Genomic DNA, 18,412 nt, shown 5'->3' with positions numbered 1-18,412 from the left:
CCTCCCTCTGCTCCCCACTCCCTTTCTGGCCATTTCCCATGAATGAGGCTTTGTTTCTCAAGCACAGTCCTCGCCTTCTGACTTTTCTCAGAGTCCTGGTACCAGGCGACTGTGTGTCACTTGGGCTCTTAGCCCATCAGCCCCTGCTTCTTTGGATGTTGGTCCTCACTGAATTTCTGGGACACTAGAGATTCCAGCCCTTGGACCTCCACCTCACTTATGGAAAATGCACCTACCTCTATATCTAGTACGTGACTTAAAAGCTTAACTTATCTACCTTTGCAGTTAGACTTGCTCCCATACTCCTTAGATGCCAATCAAAATGGCCACTTACCAGCACCCCATATCCCAGTATTTTACAGGACCTTTACAATTCTGCCAGTGATCCAGTAGATGGAAGGGGTACCCTCCTTACAAGCTGTCTCTTATTAAGTCCTTACTCTGATGTAGCCTTTCACTTTCACCCTTTGGCTCTCCCCCTTCCTCAAACCTCTGTACTAACTTTGTTGCCCGAGGTGTGCTTAGTGGCATACCTTGGCAAGGCCTGTCAAGGAGGCCCACTTCACCCTGGGACCCTACCTGCCTGCTCCACCCTCAGCAGATTTCTCTCTTCCACTTGCAACAAATCTGCTTTCCCATTTACCAACAGTTTTGCTTTCCATTCAGTACCAACAATTGGGTCTTTGGTGGGGCTACCTGCCTCTGACCATTCCCCAGATGTGATCTTGGCCACAGTATTCCTTGTACCAGGCATTCTGGAACCAAAAAAGAATTGTCCACTTTCTTTCTTTTTCTTTGCTCCAAGACCTGCTTGTGTCTGTCTGTTCTCCCTCTCCAAATAGTCTGCCCGTTTGCTACAATGTGTGAATCAGAGATGGAGAAGCTAGATTCATCTTGTTCAGCACACAACTGTTTTCGCTTTCTTTTAATTCGTTCAACTCCTATTTAATATATGTATGCGTACCTGTAACTTAGATTTAACGCTATATGTGTAAATATAAGCTGGGTTTAATTCTGTATGTATGTGTATGAAACTTGGATTCAACTCTGTGTGTATGTGCATGTAACTATTGTTTAGAAAAACATGTTGGTGGGGCACACCTTTAATACCAGCACTCGGGAGGCAGAGGCTCTGCAGGCGGATCTTTGTGAGTTCAAGGCCAGCCTGGTCTACCGAGCGAGATCCAGGAAAGGCGCAAAGCTACACAGAGAAACACTGTCTTGAAAAACCAAAAAGGAGGAGGAGGAGGAGGAGGAGGAGGAGGAGGAGGAGGAGGAGGAGGAGGAGGAAGAGGAGGAGGAGAAAAACATGTTTTAAACAGCAACCATGTGACCCTCCTCCATCTCGGCTGGTGACCTCATCATGATTTCCTGTGAGCTCCAGGAAGTCAACTTGTATCCACCTCAAACAACATCTTGCCAAGTCCAAATGGTTCTAGATGGTTCCACAGAGCCTAGACAGTGAAGTGAAATAGCTAGTTACCGCAGGACATGGCCAGCCCCCTAGTTTTCTCAGGTTCCCCAAGGATAATCGATGCCCCCCTAGGCCAGCAAGAAACAGTCGGGAGAATACAGCACCCTCATCCCTGCCTCACCTGCTACCCCTTTCTAACTCCTCACCTTTTTATAATAAACAAAGGGAGGAATATTAACATTCAGGCATCTGTGCTGGCCTGCTCTCAGGGTCTTGACAGGATATACCGCAGCTGCAGCCACTAAGAGCACCCCCTCTGTGCATTTGCTAGGTTTCCTTATAAAAGGATGGCCTTGCCCACCTCCTGTCTCTTTCTGTTCCTTTACTCTCATCCCCAGGGACTGGTCTCTGTCCCTCCTCTGCCCCCTTCTCTGCCCCTTCTCTCCCCTTCCCTCAATAAACCTCTCACAGGGATTCTTTTGTATAGTGTGACTCCTTCCTAGTGGTTTTCAGATACAACTAATGGCGTTGACTTTCCCTGTCGCACTGCCATGTGACTTGGTTTATCAAGGTCTACTTTCCATACAGATGCAAGCCTGTGGGAAAGGCCTGTCCCATCCTGGGCCTGCTCCAGCACCCTTCTCCTTTGTCTTCCTTCCTTTCTAACTGTGTGTTCTAACACAGAATTGAAGTGTTATAGGAATCATTACCCCTCCCCACAAAAAGACAACATTGTCAGGGACAGAACTGTGGAAATGGACCCGAAGGAAATGTTTTCTCCATTGTTAGAGACAGTGGAGCACCGTGTTCAGACAGAGGAAAGAGTTCAAACAGAAATGCAGAGAAAAGATTAGCATGATATTAGGAGGCAAACTGATTTACCCAGTTAAAATACTCAGGATAGAGATGAGAAAAAATATGTAGAAAAAATCCGTATGGATTGTTTGGGGCAATTAACCTCACCTATGGACAGAGTTTCCTAGCCTAAGGCAGCAGCATCTTTTAGAATGACAATTACAGAGACCTGGGGAAGTGGAAAGTCATTTGTGACTATATGAAGACTTGTCTTTATATAGACTTCATTCTAGCCTGTGGCTCTCACATTAGATCCCTTTGGCCTGAGGTGAGCAAGGGAAGTGAGGAGGGAGGAAATCGAAGCCTGGCTGTGCACACACAGGGTGCTGTCATCCCAATGTGCATGTCAACATGGCTGCCACTTCTCAGTTTCTGCCCTGTCATCTACCAGACAACTGGAGAGGAAATAATATTCAAATAGTCTCTGGGATTGAGGAACCAATTTAGGAAGAAGGGCAAGAGTGAGTTGCTTGAAAAATTCAACACAATGACATGCCTTTTGGGTTGAATTATTTTAACAATATGTATTTATGAAGCTTTTGGTGAATATAGGCCTTTTCATACTTGGAGATTTAATCATTCTTTTTTTACAAATTGCTTGAACACAATACAATATTGCTGTATAATGAATATTGAGACTGGACAGTGTTTTGTTCGAAATTATCTGCCTATGATTACGATAAAATCAGATAGTAAAATTATGTTTCTAACTATTGCCTTTCCTGGAATAAATGAAATCTTCCGTCATGGTAATGACAGTCTTTCTGGGGTGCTGGCAGGGCACACTTTCATGGAGTCTTAATTTCCCACCTTAGCCGCTGCTGCCATCTAGTGGCTAGTTTTATCAGTAAACAAATTAATTCAGAAAATGGCCTTAGAATTGATAATACAATTTGTTGATATCACTAAAGATGACATCCTCAGAGCTAACAGTATCCTGATGATAATTATGCTATATAATTATAGTTATAAAGACAAATAAACATAAAAACACATATAATTTGAAATTAAATGTAGAATTAACTATATGTGTATGTTATATACATCATCTCAAATTAAAATGCTTAGTGTTGAGATCAAATGCTTACTAAATATTCTAATAGCAATAATATTATATTAAACACAGATAGAAATAATTATTTAAAAAACTCCCCCTAACTTTGAGAATATTGATTTTTCGGTAAGAAATTGGGAGAAATGAAAACCAAAGCCTTGTCTGGGACTCAAAATTATATTTTCCATCATCATTAAAAGACAGAATGGTAAAGCCCCATTCTTTTCTAGGGTCACTCTCTCCTTAGTCTTTAGGATGATGATCCACGTCTGTGTACATGAACTTGCCTAGGGATCTAGCCTCTCCAGAGTGATGTATTCAAGCATCTGAAATGGAGCCACCACACCCTGGGTCCTTCCGAGAATACCCTCCTTCTGCAAGGAGCCTCAGGTTGACGTGCTAGCCTACCTCTAGCCCACTGTGAGAGAACTAAAGCCTCCTTGGTTTTAAGTAACGTGTGTGTGTGTGTGTGTGTGTGTGTGTGTGTGTGTGTGTTACACACGTCTCTATGTTGGGTATATATGTGCAGCATATGCATGTATGTACACAGCATATGTGAGTATGCACAGCTATGCCCACAAAGGCCAGAGGAGTTGGATGTCCATTCTGATCTACCACAGTGTTGTTTTATTTCCTTGAGACATGGTCTCTCATTGAACCTGGAACTTTGGAGCCTGCCATTGGTTAGCTACACTACTGGCCAACAGTCCCACATGATTGTCCAGTCCCCATGTCCCCTTCCAGGGCTAGGGTTACAGGAACACAGGTCCAAATCTGTCTTCTTACATAGGTGTTAGAAAACTGAACTCAGTCTTCATGCATGCACAGCAAGTGCTCTTAACCATCAAGACGTGTTCCCAGCCCCTGGTTAGCTGCTGACATTTTATTGTTAAGCAGTTGCTTAGAGTATCTGGTAACATGGCTCAAGAGAAGACTCTGTCAGGTTTTGCTGAGATTCCTCTAAAATGGAAGTATCACTTTCCTGACAAGGTTTGGGTTAAACAAATTCTCAAAACTGTCTACCTGAGTGTAGTGACGAGTTTGTGCAATGCCATTGTCACATCCCTTTCCAAGTCCTCTTTGAGGTAACAGAGTTTCTAAATAGTTAGTAGAGTAATGGTCAGAGCCATCCAAGGAAAATAAGAAACCAACCCCCACCACACTGTGTTCTTCTCATACTATCTTTACAAAGGACATTATTAATTAAATGTATTTGGTATTTGTTTACTTATTTAACCAGTGATTAGTTCTTTAAATATCCACCACAAAACTATTGGGCAAGAACCTACATGCTCAGGATAATGAAGCCATAATTTCTATTCCCAAGGAACTATGGGTTGTAATAAAATAAAGGTATTTTATTTTTTAGTAAAAGGACTGTCTTGATTACATTAATTAATGACAGAAAAAATCTGATTGTGCAGTAATCTTTCTCAGGGCAGTGGATCTGGGAATATATACATATATATTTCATATATGTATATATATGAAAGTTAGATAAGCAGCAGTATGCAGTCATTCATCTACCTCTTATTCCTGATAGTGGATGGGGTGTGATCATACCCCCAAGATCCAGTCACTCTGACATTACCCCATGATAAACCTGGTACTGTGAGCTAGGAGAAACTCTTTATTCCTTGGGTTGGTCAGAATTTTTTTTTTTTATCACACCAAAAGAAGTGAAGGCAAGCACTTTACACAGGAAGTCCTACCTCCATGCCAGCACTACAATGTCAAATATTGGAGTGACTAAAATTTTGTTATAATAGCTCAGAAGCTCCTGGTAGCAGTTGAAAAAAAGTTATGCACATTGAAATTGGAAGAACAAACAAGGCAGGTAGTACAGATACATGTCACACAATGGTGTGGAAATTTTCACACACAAGTGGTAGGGTTGTGAAATTTGGTAGTTATTCATATCCCTACTCAAGGGTTTCCATATGTTATAAAAAGTTTTCCTTTTAGAAATATACAGCAAAGAAAAAACTGTATACACACAAAAAACTTATACACGAATATTTATGACAGTAATATTTGTAATTGACAAAGGTGGAAATGACCCAAATATCCATCAGTGACTGAGTTATGAGTAGTGTTGGACACCATGTAATGGGGTACCAGCCCACGGTAGTGAGGAGTGAAATATTGAGGATGCCAGATACTGAAATCCACATTGTAAGAAATCCCTGAATAGGGAAGTTTAATAGTGCTTGCTCGGGGCCAAGAATGCAGTTCTGGGCAAGGTTAGAACTGATAGCTTTTTCTTTGGGAAATTATTAGTATATTCTAAAATGATTTTACTTCTTGCTTAAAAAAATAAACTCAGTGAATAGAAAATGTGGTGAAGTTTCATTACATGTGAAGTGTGTATGTGTGTGTAGTGGGGGAGACAGAGACAGAGAGACAGGGACAGAGAGAGAGAGAATAAATCCTTCTGCTCTTTTAACATCTGAGTACTATAAATGCTATAAAGGATTCAAGTGCTATGACGAAAAAGTCGGCAAGGAGAGGAGGGAGTTCAACTCAGAGATCAGTAAGTCCTTACCCTGAACCGGCAGGAATAAGGGTCCTGAATGACAGGGTGTTGGGAAGACCAGGGATGAGAAACAACGACAAAAGCAAATTCTAGGACTGGATGGTCCTGCATAAGCTGACTGGTTTATGCCAAGGAAGTTTATTTAAAATTACAGCTTATGGGTTGGGCGTTGGTGGTGCACACCTTTAATCCCAGTCCTTGGGAGGCAGAGGCAGGTGGATCTTTGTGAGTTCGAGGCCAGCCTGGGCTACAGAGTGAGATCCATGAAAGGTACAAAGCTACACAGAGAAACTCTGTCTCGAAAAAACAAACAAACAAACAAACAAAAAACCAACCAACCAAACAAACAAAACAAAACAAAACAAAACAAAACAAAAAACTGTACAGTTTATTATGTAGTGTTTTCAGGGGAAATACATGCCAAGGTCGGCAGAAGGCTAAACCAAGCAATGTAGCAAAGGGAACACAGCATACCTCAGATGCGGCTCTTTGGGTTTGATAACCAAATCCCTTCAGGAGAGAAAGTTGGATTTCCCGGAAGTGAAACCTTAACTCCTTCAAGCCCGCAGCCCCAGCTCTAGACTAGCTCTTGCCAAGTCTGCTCCTGGTCAAGGACACAGAACTGATATTCCCTTTGTCCTTTCATCGGGGCCTCTGAGAAAGCCTTCAACCAGCCTGGCTCTCATCAGATCCCGAGGCAGGGACTGGCAATATGAGTGGTTGTTTGTTGTCACCGTGATTGTGCTGGAAGCCTTAGTCCTGCCACCACCACGGATGCCTCTGAGGGAAAAGTCTGTTCTGTGCGCGTGGGAGACAATGAGTATGAGCCCTCGCTGCGTAAGTGTGAGGACTTGGGTCTGGACCTCTGCTACCCACACAAAGGCTGGTTTCCGCCACACATAACCTGTAAGAGCTATGAAAGGTGTGGAGACTGTAGGGTTGCCAGAGTTTCCTGACTTCCAGCCTGCCTGGAAAACCTCTGTCCAAGTTCAGAGGAACACATTCTCAAGGGGATAAGACAGGGCGGAGTGGACAAAGACACACAATGTTCTCTTTAGTCCTCTGGTGCATGGATGTGTATGAACCTGCACATATACCACACAAGTACAAAGAAAGACAGCCTGCCTCCTGCGATGGTTATTTTTCACTTTTTAAAGAATTTCATGCACGACTACAGTTTATTTATATAATTCCCTCTTCTCCAGACCACCCCCCTCCAACTTCTTAGATTCATGACCTATTCATCTATAATTGTTACTGTTACTTTCTTATATTTTTGGTTGTGAGCCTAGCCTTTAATGGCTCAGCCATCTCTCCAGCCTGTTACTGCTACTTTCTAAAGTACTGTTTATGCTCTATTTCTTCTTATGGGCAGAATGCACATGAGTGGTATTTTTGTTCACGTATATTTGTTTATGGGTAAGGGTGATACATTTCAAATTGAATAACAAGTGAATGCTAGCTACTATATGAGTAAAATCACTTTAATTTTTTTAATTTATTGTACATACCACACAGTTTCCCTCTCTTCTCCTATCCTGTTTCCTCCTCTCACCTCCTTTGTTACCCACTCCCCGCCCCCACCATCCACTCCTCAGAACGGGTAAGGCCTCTCTTGAGAGTCAAAAAAGCATGGCATACCAAGTTGAGGCAGGACCAAGCTCCTCCCCCCTGCATCAAGACTGAATGAGGCATCCCACCATAGGGAATAGGTTCCAAGAAGCCAGTTCATGCATAAGGGACAGATCTTGGTCCCACTGCTAGGGGCCACAAATAGACCAAGCTACAATACTATCACCTGCATGCAGAGGGCTTAGGTCATTCCCATATAGGCTCCCTAGCTGTTAGTCTAGAGTCCTTGAGCTCCCACTAGCTGGGGTCAGCTGTTTCTGTTGGTTTCCCCATCATGATCTTGATGCCCTCGCTCATATAAACCCTCCTCCTTCTCTTCAACTTAACTCCCAGAGCTCCACCCAGTTTGTGACTGTAGGTATCTGCCTCTGCTTCCATCAGTTACTGGATGAAGGTTCTATGATGACAATTATGGTAGTCACCAATCTGATTACAGAAGGCCAGTTCAGCCACCCTCTCCACTATTGCTAGGAGTCTTAGCTGGGATCATCCTTATGGATTCCTGAGATTTTCCCTGTCACCAGGTTTTCCCTAACCCTACAATGGCCCCCTCTACAAGATGTCTCACATAAGATCTCTTAATTGCTTACCTCACTGGCATTGTAAAGCCTCCTGTGCTGAGCCTGAGCAGCTTTCTTCAGCGTGTAACATGTTTCAGCCACTTGACATTGCCTGGGACACCTGCAAGGTTAGGCTGTTTCTAACCAAAAACAATGACTTGGGTATAGGCAGTTGATGGGGAGAGAGTCCCCAAAAGCAAGAGAAGTAAGTTAGAAGGGAATGCCCTTGGCAAAGTATGCTACCAAAGTTCTTATCCTAGCCAACACATTCAAATGTCTCTACCAACACTTCTGAAAACCATGCAGTACTTTCTAGAATTGTCTTCTCTACCCTATGGCCACTAATTTATGGATAAGTCTGTGGTGGGTATTGTGTTCCCTGAAATATTGTGTGTTCCCTGAAATAAACATATCTGGGGTCAGAGAACAGACAGCCACTAGAACAAAGCCAAAATTGGTGGCTAGAAAATGGGAAGAGTAAGCCATAACAGAAGTTGGGCGGTGGTGATGCATGCCTTTAATCCCAGCACTTGGGAGGTAGAGCTAGCTGGATCTCTGAGTTCAAGGCCACTTTAGAAACAGCTAAGCATGGTGACCTACGCCTTTAATCCCAGAAACATAACCTTTAACCACAGGGAGTGGGGGCAGAAAGAGAAAGGTATATAAGGTGTGAGGGCCAGGAACTAAGGTGAAAAAAGCATGTAGTGAGTAAAGCATTCGGCTGGTTAAGCATTCAGGCTTTCGAGCACAGTTCAGCTGAGAGCCATTGGGATGAGGATTCAGAAGCTTCCAGCCTGAGGAAACAAGACCAGCTGAGGAACTAGCAAGGTGAGGTAACTGTGGCTTGTTCTGTGTCTCTGATCTTCCAGCAATCACCCCAATAACTGGCCTCGGGTTTGAGTTTTATTAACAAGACTCTTTAAGATTCCTACTACATAAGTCAATCAGGCTCATCAGGGGAAAAAAGAAAGCTTGAGGCAGAAAACAAAGGGTGGGGGGAGGTGGCAAACATGTGAGGAGACTGTTATCTTAGATGCTCTATGCTTGCAAAGATGCTCATCACAGATATGATGGAACTACAAATGCCGCAACTGAGATGTGCCAGGAGACTCCAAAGGCTTTTGCTTATTATTATTATTTTTTTAATGGCTATCCATACATTTTGTTCCAACTACCCCAAAACATTTAGGAAAATACAGACAATTTCCAGCAATGGTTGGACCTTGGACTTTTTGACATTACAATGAGGTAAAAGCCATATATACATAGATGAAACTGTACATTAGTTTTAACTTCTAACTCATTCATGCAGAAGAGTGTTTAACAATAGCTGCAATGAGCCTTCTCTTGATATTCTGATTCTGAGCATCTTCCTTACTGTCTAGTCATTTGTGTGTTTCTCCCCACTTAGGCTAGTACAGTCTTCAAAGAGATGAGAAAACAGACACAGTAAAATTAAAAAGAGAGCTCAATGGATTTCATGGCTGCTTAATATTTGGAGTTTTGCTTAAAAAATGAATATCTAGATATCTCACTTTTTGGTTTCAGCACCTTTGTAAGCCCTTAACAAAAATTTAGTATGTCAAAGACCTTTTATGAATACAAATTATATCTTTCAAAGTCTATCACAGAAGGAATTAAAGCTGTAAGTTATTAAAATGTGTCATTAAACCATTACATATTAGAACAAATATCAAGGTTTTCTAAAAATATCTGTATTTCGTGACAAGTTTGGCATTGTTCTATACTTTAACAAATGTCTTAGTGTCTGGATTAAGAGAAGACAGCTGTATTCTCATGTCTGCCGCCACATCAGTCTGTTTTGAGATGTTGTTTGGGTTGAAGTACATGAAGAAAATCTGGCCTTATTCAGATGACTGTGGAAATAAAGGTATATTACAACAGACTTGATAGGTAATTTCAATACTCTTTGAGAGTATATCAAAAACTCACCAAATGGGAATTCCTTAAAAGTGGGGAATAATGCTCAGTCTAAAACTGTTGTATTGTATGTTTTGGTCTCCAGGAAAATATTAGTTCATTGAATTACCTAAAATTGTGAAGTGTTCAGGTTTAACTTAACTCAAAATCAAAATCACACTCAGTAACATCATCACCTGTTGCACTGGGTTAGTATTCATGTACTGGAAAGCAGTCGTTCTCATGGTGGTGAATTCAAGTCTCTTAATGTCTAATTCTAATCAGAAAGTTCAGACTTTACCAATAGCAACAAAGATGGAGAAGACTGTGAGGTTTTTTCCTTAAAGCAACAGGCTCCTATTGTTGTATTTCTAAGAAACTGTGTGCCAAATATCCCAGTCTGAATAAAGATGATTTTCCTGTTGTCCTTTCAGGGAAAATTGATTTAATAGGTCTAGATTTAATAGAACAATACCTGCTATATTTTCATCAAAAGCATTTTTCAGTCAATTTAATGTTTTTTTTTTCTTTTTGTAAAATGTATGATGTTGAAGAAACAGTAAATAAAGAATGAAGTTAGAGGCCACTCTTTTGACTCATGCAGTTTTATCCACTACTATTTTTGCATCACTAGTGCATATGTCAACTCTGTGAAAAAAAAAAAACAACTGTATGACATCTTGGTAGTTTTATGGCAACTATTTTGGACTCAGGGATCCCCATAGTCTTTAGGACAAAGACCCACAATCCAGGACTGGGTAACTGCCCAAATATAGGACAAATGTGTCATAAGTTGTTTCCATCCTTAAAAAAGTTTTGAAGAATTCATTAAGTTGCATACCCAGATAGGATGAAACCCATGATCTGACAACACCTAAATCTGAGTCGCCATAGTCACTTTGTCACCATCCTTATTAATTCTAGCCCACTTAACTGCAGCCCGGACACTTTAGCTAGTTTCTCTGCTCATTACCTTATGTAACTAATGCGAGACAAGAGGGTCACCAAACAGTGAATGGTAATTATTGCTTTACTAAACTCTTCAACCTCACTGTGATAAGCTGAAGAATCATGAGATTGCAGGCAAGTACTTTAGCTTCTTTTAGCTGTCCACTGGGAGGCTTAAGGATGAAGACTTTCATCTCATTCAGATTAAAGTTATAACTCATTCCTTTGGACTGGATTAAAATGCAAGCAGCCAGAATGGGAGAGACTTTGAAAAGGGATAAGATTAAAAAGTAGAGTTAGTTTTTCTCCTGCTTTTCTTGAGTTTTCTAGGGTTTTAAGGAAGAAAGGCCATGCCTTCTACCAAGGAAATAATGAAGGAAAAATGTTCACCAGATGTTCAGATAAGAGAACAGCCAAAAAGTGTTGACTTGAGCCTAGGCTGATGTTCAAGACTGAGTAGGTCATGTGCTTGGGAGAGCCATCTGGTGCATGCTCTTACACTTGAATACAACCTCAGAGTTCACAAATACTACCCTAACAAATGTTAAGTACATACATTATATGCAGCATGTGAATCTTTATTAGCTTAGTTAGCCAATTGCATATGGATCAGCCATAGGGGTTAGATTCTGCGGTGAGCAGTTAATGTGCTGTGCTACTTTCTCACAGCTGTGACAAAACATTCATCCTAACTAACCTTAAGAAGGAAGGATTTATTTTGGTTCATGGTTCTAGAGGTTTCAGTACATCTGGACAATGATGAGACTGAGAATCTAGGAGGCAGGAGCATCTAGAAGAGGATATTCACTTCGTGATATGTAGAAAGCAGGCAGAGACTACCTATGCATGATGGTATCTTCCTTTTTACCATTTTTAAAATTCTGTCTGTACCAGCAGTCTATGGGATGGTGCTTCCCAAATTTAAAGAAGGTCTTCTTCCTTCAGTTAACGCTCTGGACACATTCTCAGACATACCCAGACCTGTACTTTACTGACCTGGGTACATCTCAATCCAGTCACATTGATGATCAAGGTTAGCCATTATGTAACCTGTAGATTTGCCCAGAAACATTACAGATTGCTGTATCTCCATTTAGTGATGAGAAGGGTAAACACGCGCCAGGAAGGAAAACTGGCCAAGGGAAAGCAAGACTTTTGAGGTACTCAAACAAAAGAGAAGAAACAAAAAAGGGAAGGGATAGAGGGTAAGAGGGGAGGCATGGAAAGGAGGAGAGATAATTGTGAAGGATCTGTAAACCACCCATCCTGCTCATTATCGCACAATTAGAAAAGAATAGAAGATAGATACTTCTAAAGTTGAGGCTCTTTATCATTATGGTATTTTAGGGAGAATTTACTTAGAAAGAGGTGGTTAAGTTGTTCCACATGTGTAGCCCTTAGGTAGAAAAGGTAACCATTACTCAGCCATAAACAAAGGTAGTTTTCTTCACTAGCAGGCTTTTCTCTGTGTGTCTCTCTGTCTCTCTCTTCCTCTGTCTCTCTCTCTGCATATTTTTTCTAGACTATGTAGAAATTTGGGGTCCAAGAGGAAGACACTAATTTCCTATGATTTTCCTAAAATCATTACTGACACAGGAATAATGCAGTTGTTAGCTGCATGATGGTCAAGACAGTGCGTTTTAGCAAGTGGAGACTTCGTCACAGTAGGCTACGCTTCTGGATATGTTCTTTCCCACTTGCTGGCTCCAAATAAAAGTGACACTGTTCTTTGCTGCTCCTGGACATGTGTAGATCTTAGATGACTCACAGTTCTTTCATTGAATGCAAATGGGGTCCCTGAGAAGACCACACTCATGCTTTTCAGGCCCGAGGGCAGTCATTTTTCTAATTGGAAGTATGAATACTGCTGAGGCCATTTTCCTCTCTTACTCTCCAGCCTGTGCCTGGAATTGTGTACTAATTCGTATAGAAGCCTATGAGTTTTGTACTGAGATAAGTGCATGTTGACTCTCTGCTTCTTCAGTGGGAACTTTTTTTAACAGTCACTTATTGATTCAAAGCACCGAGTGAAAGCATACTTCTGCACAGCTGTTGCAGCAGGCTTAAGGAAGCCACAGAATCACTGTGCAATCATTACAGGGGCCACTAGGTGGCAGTCATGAGGGTTAGGAATCATTTTAAAGAAAGTTTAAACTTTCAATACTTTAACATTGTCGTTGCTTTGTCTTCACACAGCAGTGCCGTGATCTTAAAACTGTGACTTCAAACACCTTCATCTAGAAAAACAGATCCTCAGAGAAGCTCACTGAGTGTCCCATGTCCAGAATTTAATGATTTCATAATTCAACTTTCCTAAACTTTTCATATTTAAAATATCCAGAGACTCTAGAATTTTCAAGCATAAACATTGGGAAGGAGAGGCACCAACTACTTGGAAGGCTGGTGCAGGGGATCCCTTGATCCCAGGAGTTTGGGAGCAGCCTGGGTGACATAGCAAGAGAAAGAAAAGAAACAAGAAAGGGAAGGAAAGGAAGAGGAGAGGGAGGCAGGGAAAGGAGGAAGACAATTGGGAGGAACCTGTCAGTCATCCAGTCTGCTCATTTTTGAAGGGAGGAAGAAGAGGCCCAGAGAATTTTAGAGCCACCTTCAAAGTCACACAGTTGATTTTCAGTCCATTGGGGTTAAAACAGAACCCTCATCTTTAACCAAATGTGATTGACTGGTATAAGATGTGGTATAGTGTGTACATTCTCTCAGCAAGTTTTACTTTACGAGATAGCATCTGTGGGCTCTAACTGAGGATGTTAGTAAAGCAGTGTCTGCTAAACATGAGGATGTTTGTGCATCCCCAAGGAGCCTGAAGAGGTGGTCCAGGGGGTGAAATATTGACAAGCACAAGAATCTGAGTCTGGTGTGCAAAGCCAACATAAAACTCTGCTAGAAGCTATAGTATACACTTGCAATTATAGTGCTTGACACTGGGGTCAAGAAGGCCTCATGGTGAGCTAGTCTTGCTGGATCTATGTTCAATGAGAGGTCCTATCTCAAAAAAGATGATGAAAAATGACCGAGAAAGGCACCTGATATCATCTCTGGTCCCCACATACAGTAGCACATCCACACACATATGATCAAGTATATCTATAAAAGCACACATGCACATAACACACACACACACACACACACACACACACACACACACACACACACACGGATCTATAAGCCCCTATAAGCCATCTGCAGTGACAATCAAGAACAGAGCCTATCTGTACCCAACTACAATGTTGAGTACCACAGTCCTCTGCTAGCAGAAGAACAGCTCCTGGGATGAGGTATGTGGTTTTTGGACTTCCTGCTAGATGTTCTGCTCACATACAGTGAATTAGACACCATAGTGCAAAGGGTAAGTACAAATGGATAAAAGAAACATCCATACTGCCACAGCCAAAGCAGGTATCTATACCATTCATTGAGACTCATGGTTACCACAGGAGCAGGAGGCAAGAAGGCCATAAGGGAATAGTCTTCAGCTAATGCCTTACTCAGGATGTTTTTCACACTGGCAAGCCCCACTCCTAACATTCTGTTTTCCTTCCACCACTGTTCCATATGCACACACTCTGAACTTCGTAACTCATTCACCCTGGTTGAGTTTTAGCTCCATGCTTAATGGAACTTTTTGTTCTTTCTAAGTGACATTCTTTCATGCATAATAGTTCTATTATTATCTATGTGAAAAGTATTATTGATGTTTCATTGTAATCTTGCACCATAAAGTCTCAGCTACATAAAATGGAAATAACCTTGCAAAATGTGCTCTATGTAGTAAGAGGCAACATGATATAATAGGAACAGCTGTTGGGTGGCCAGCCTTGCTGGGGATATTAGTTGGATGACTAATTATGACATGATTTTTAAAATATGATTTTATCACTTTTTTGTGTTAGATCACCTGATTTTTAAGTTCCAATGTGCTTAGCTATGAAAATGGGATGAATAATATTTGCATGCCATAGTATCAGTTGGTATCATTTTTTATAGGTATAGAAATCACCTCTAGATAGATTTAGAAAAGTTTGAGAATTTACTTAGGAACAAGGATATGTTAAAACTTAGAAAATAAGCAGGCTTTCAGGAAAGGCCAAGGAAGACAAACACAACATCTCTTATTGTCCTGTCCTCGAACGTCTCTAGCTTTTTCTGCTACTCTACATATAGCAAGAGCCAAAAGAGAGAGTGAATGTGCTTTACATTTCTTTCTAATGTATGTATGTATGTATGTATGTATGTATGTATGTATGTATGTATGTATGTATTTATTTATTTATTTATTTATTTATTTATTTATTGGTTCTTTGATATAGGACTTCTGCCTGTGTAGCCCTCGATGTCCTGGAACTCACTCTGTAGATCAGTCTGGCCTCATTGAGAATTCACTGAGATCCTCTTGCCTCTGCCTACTGAGTGTTGGGATTAAAGACATGTGCCTGTGCCATCACACCTGAGTTTTTTCAAAAATGATTTATTTATTTTTATTTTATGTGAATTGGTGTTTTGCCTACATGTCTGTCTGTGTGAGGGTGTCAAATTCCCCTGGAATCCTGAGTTACAGTTGTAAGCTGCCATGTGGGGTGCTGGGAATTGTACCCAGATGCTATAGAAAAGCAGCCAGTGTTCTTAACTGCTGAGACATTTTTCCAGCCCATCGAATATCTTTTAAAGACAGAATCCAACTATGTATCCCAAGCTGCCCCTGAACTTGCTATGTATCCAACAAGATATATAGGAGAACCAAACTCAAGAACCTGCTACTTCAGTCTCCAAGTGCTGGGTTATGGGATATCCTTACAAGCCAATGCTCTCCCTTTTTTAAAGATTAAATCAATGTATGTCCATAAAATGTTTAGTAGACTGTTAATACACAGTTCTTTTTCCTTTCCTCATTTCAGATTTTCCTTTTTTTTTTAATTCTTCTCTCATACAATATGCCCAGACCACAGCCTTCCTCTTCACTCTCTAGCCCCTCCACTCCCTCTACCTCAGATTCACTGCTCTCCATTCCCTTCAGAAGAGCGGTTCTGGGATATCAGCCAAACAGGGAATAAGGAGATGCAATAAGACCAGGCCCAAACCCTCATATCAAGTCTGGACAAGGCAACCCAGCAGGAGTGAAAGGGTCATATGAACAGGCAAAAGAGTCACAACCCCCCCCCCACACACACACTCTCTCTCTCTCTCTCTCTCTCTCTCTCTCTCTCTCTCTTCCTCCCCCTCTCTCTTTCTTTCTTTCTTCTCCCTGTTTAGATAAAGTTTTATATTGAATCAACTATCTCTTATTACAAAAGGTCTACAACCCCATATACTTTACATTTTTATTTTCCCCCTCTTTTGACTGTTTAAGAAAGGCTGTCACTCTACAAGCCAAGCTGTCCTCAAATATTTGCAAATTCTCTTGCCTCAGCCTCCTGAGTATGGGGATATGTGTGGTGATGTATTGTGTCCCCCAATATGCTGTGTCTCCCAATAAAATTTACCTGAGGATCAGAGGAAAAAGTCAGCAACTACATTCACATAGAGGTCAGGCAATGGTAGCACATGCCTTTAATTCTATCATTCGGGAGGCAAGGATCTGTCTGGATCTCTGTGAGTTCAAAGCCTTACTGGGAACAGTGCCAAGCACGGTAACACATGCCTTTAATCCCAGCACTAACCATAGAGGTCTGGAGGTCTGTACAGACAGACAGGAAGTGACAGAGCTGGGCAGGAAGAGGAAGTGATGTAGCTGGACAGAGAGCAAATGAGATAGCAGAACAGAAAGGCATATAGGCATGGGTATACAGGAAGTCAGTAGGTATCTTTGGAAGCTGTGGAATTGGTGAGGTGAGGTTAGCTGTGGATTTTGTTACTCCTCTGATCCCTCAGGCTTTACCACCAATTTCTGGCTCTGGGTTATTATATTATTATTATTATTATTATTATTATTATTATTATTATTAAGACTGTTTAGAAATTCCTGTTACAGATATGAGCCACCACTCCCAGTTCTATTTTCAAAACAAGAGCTTAGGAAATGGAAAATATTTATAACATTTTTAGGCAAATTATTTGGCCTTATAACTTAGCCTGAGCAGAACCAAAGGGCATACACCTGTGGCACTGGCACAAAGAGGACTGTGTTTGGAAGATTGTAGTATCCTGGGATACAGAAAGACCCAGTCCCCAAAACACGAAAGAAAAATAAAAAGAAGCTAAATTCTTGACCTGAATTCAGTTATTGCAACCAAGTGTTTATCTCAGGGTGGGACGTGCACATGATTTTTCCATGGAAAGAGTAGTATGCTTAACTATGCCATGGGGATCAAGTGTGTTGAGGGCCCTTAGAAATATATTGTGTGGGGCAGTGGTGGTGCATGCCATTAATCCCAGAGCTATCAGGAGGCAGAGACAGGAGGATCTCTGTGAGTTTGAGGCCAGCCTGGTCAATAGAGCAAGTTCCAGAACAGCCAGGGCTACACAGAAAAACCTGGTCATGGAAAAAACAAAACAAAACAAAACAAAACAAAAAACCAAAAGTATATAGTGTATGTAATGCATTTAATGTTTATGAAACTTTCCAGTCCTGAATTCTTAACAGATGTGATTTCAAAGGTTTTGATAAGAAAGAAGGACTTATATAATTACTGATACTTTTAAATTATGGCCTAAACATTTGAATGCTAATGCCTATGAAATGCTAAAATCAAATTGCTAGTAATTTTAGTGTACTAAATCTCAGTTTAAACATGATTTTCAATGTTCTTTCCTGGATAGTGAATGTCATCTTATTAAAAAACACAAACAACAACAGAACCAACACAATCGTAATTATAGTAAGTTATTCCAGTAACCTGAGAAGAACTCCATGGTGCTTACTCACTCTTGTTCATTCACTCACCCATGCAATAATCTATTCAATAAGTCTTCAAGTCTAGTGCCCACTGTGTCTTCACACCATACTAGGACCAAGATGCAGCTGCTGTCCCTATTGTCAGCGGGGCCAAATTTGTTTCCTTGCTCTAAAGTTCCTTCTAGCAAGCATAGTTAAGGAGCTAAGGAATTGCAAAAAATTGATCTCAGTGTACTGCTTCTTACAGTGAACCATTTTCAGCTGTTTGGATTGTGGACTCAAGTTCTGTGACTCTTCTTCAGCATTGACATGGTCATGCAGGACTGGCCTGGAGAATTGAATATCCCATGCTTGCTCTCTAGAAATCTAGGCACCAAGTCCAGTCCAGGTCTCTGGAAAAGAAACCCCTCCAAATGGACTTTGGCTTATCTGGGTCTCTTCGCTATGATGAGATGTCCTTCTCCTCCCAAAGGCTCTAACCCAGAGCCTTACCTGAGCAGCCAACACCACTCAACAAGGGATTTCTGAGACAAAGAAGTGCTCTTGGCCTGATCAATGCATTTGTTTTGAGGTCTATGCTGTCTTCTGCTCTGGTTTCAAATTCTTTGGCTTCTCATGGCTGATTATACTCAAGGTAGCAGGTGGA

This window comes from Onychomys torridus, chromosome 2, assembly GCF_903995425.1.
Source record: "Onychomys torridus chromosome 2, mOncTor1.1, whole genome shotgun sequence".
NCBI classification, from domain to species: domain Eukaryota; kingdom Metazoa; phylum Chordata; class Mammalia; order Rodentia; family Cricetidae; genus Onychomys; species Onychomys torridus.
Note: the sequence above shows the minus strand (reverse complement) of the source record.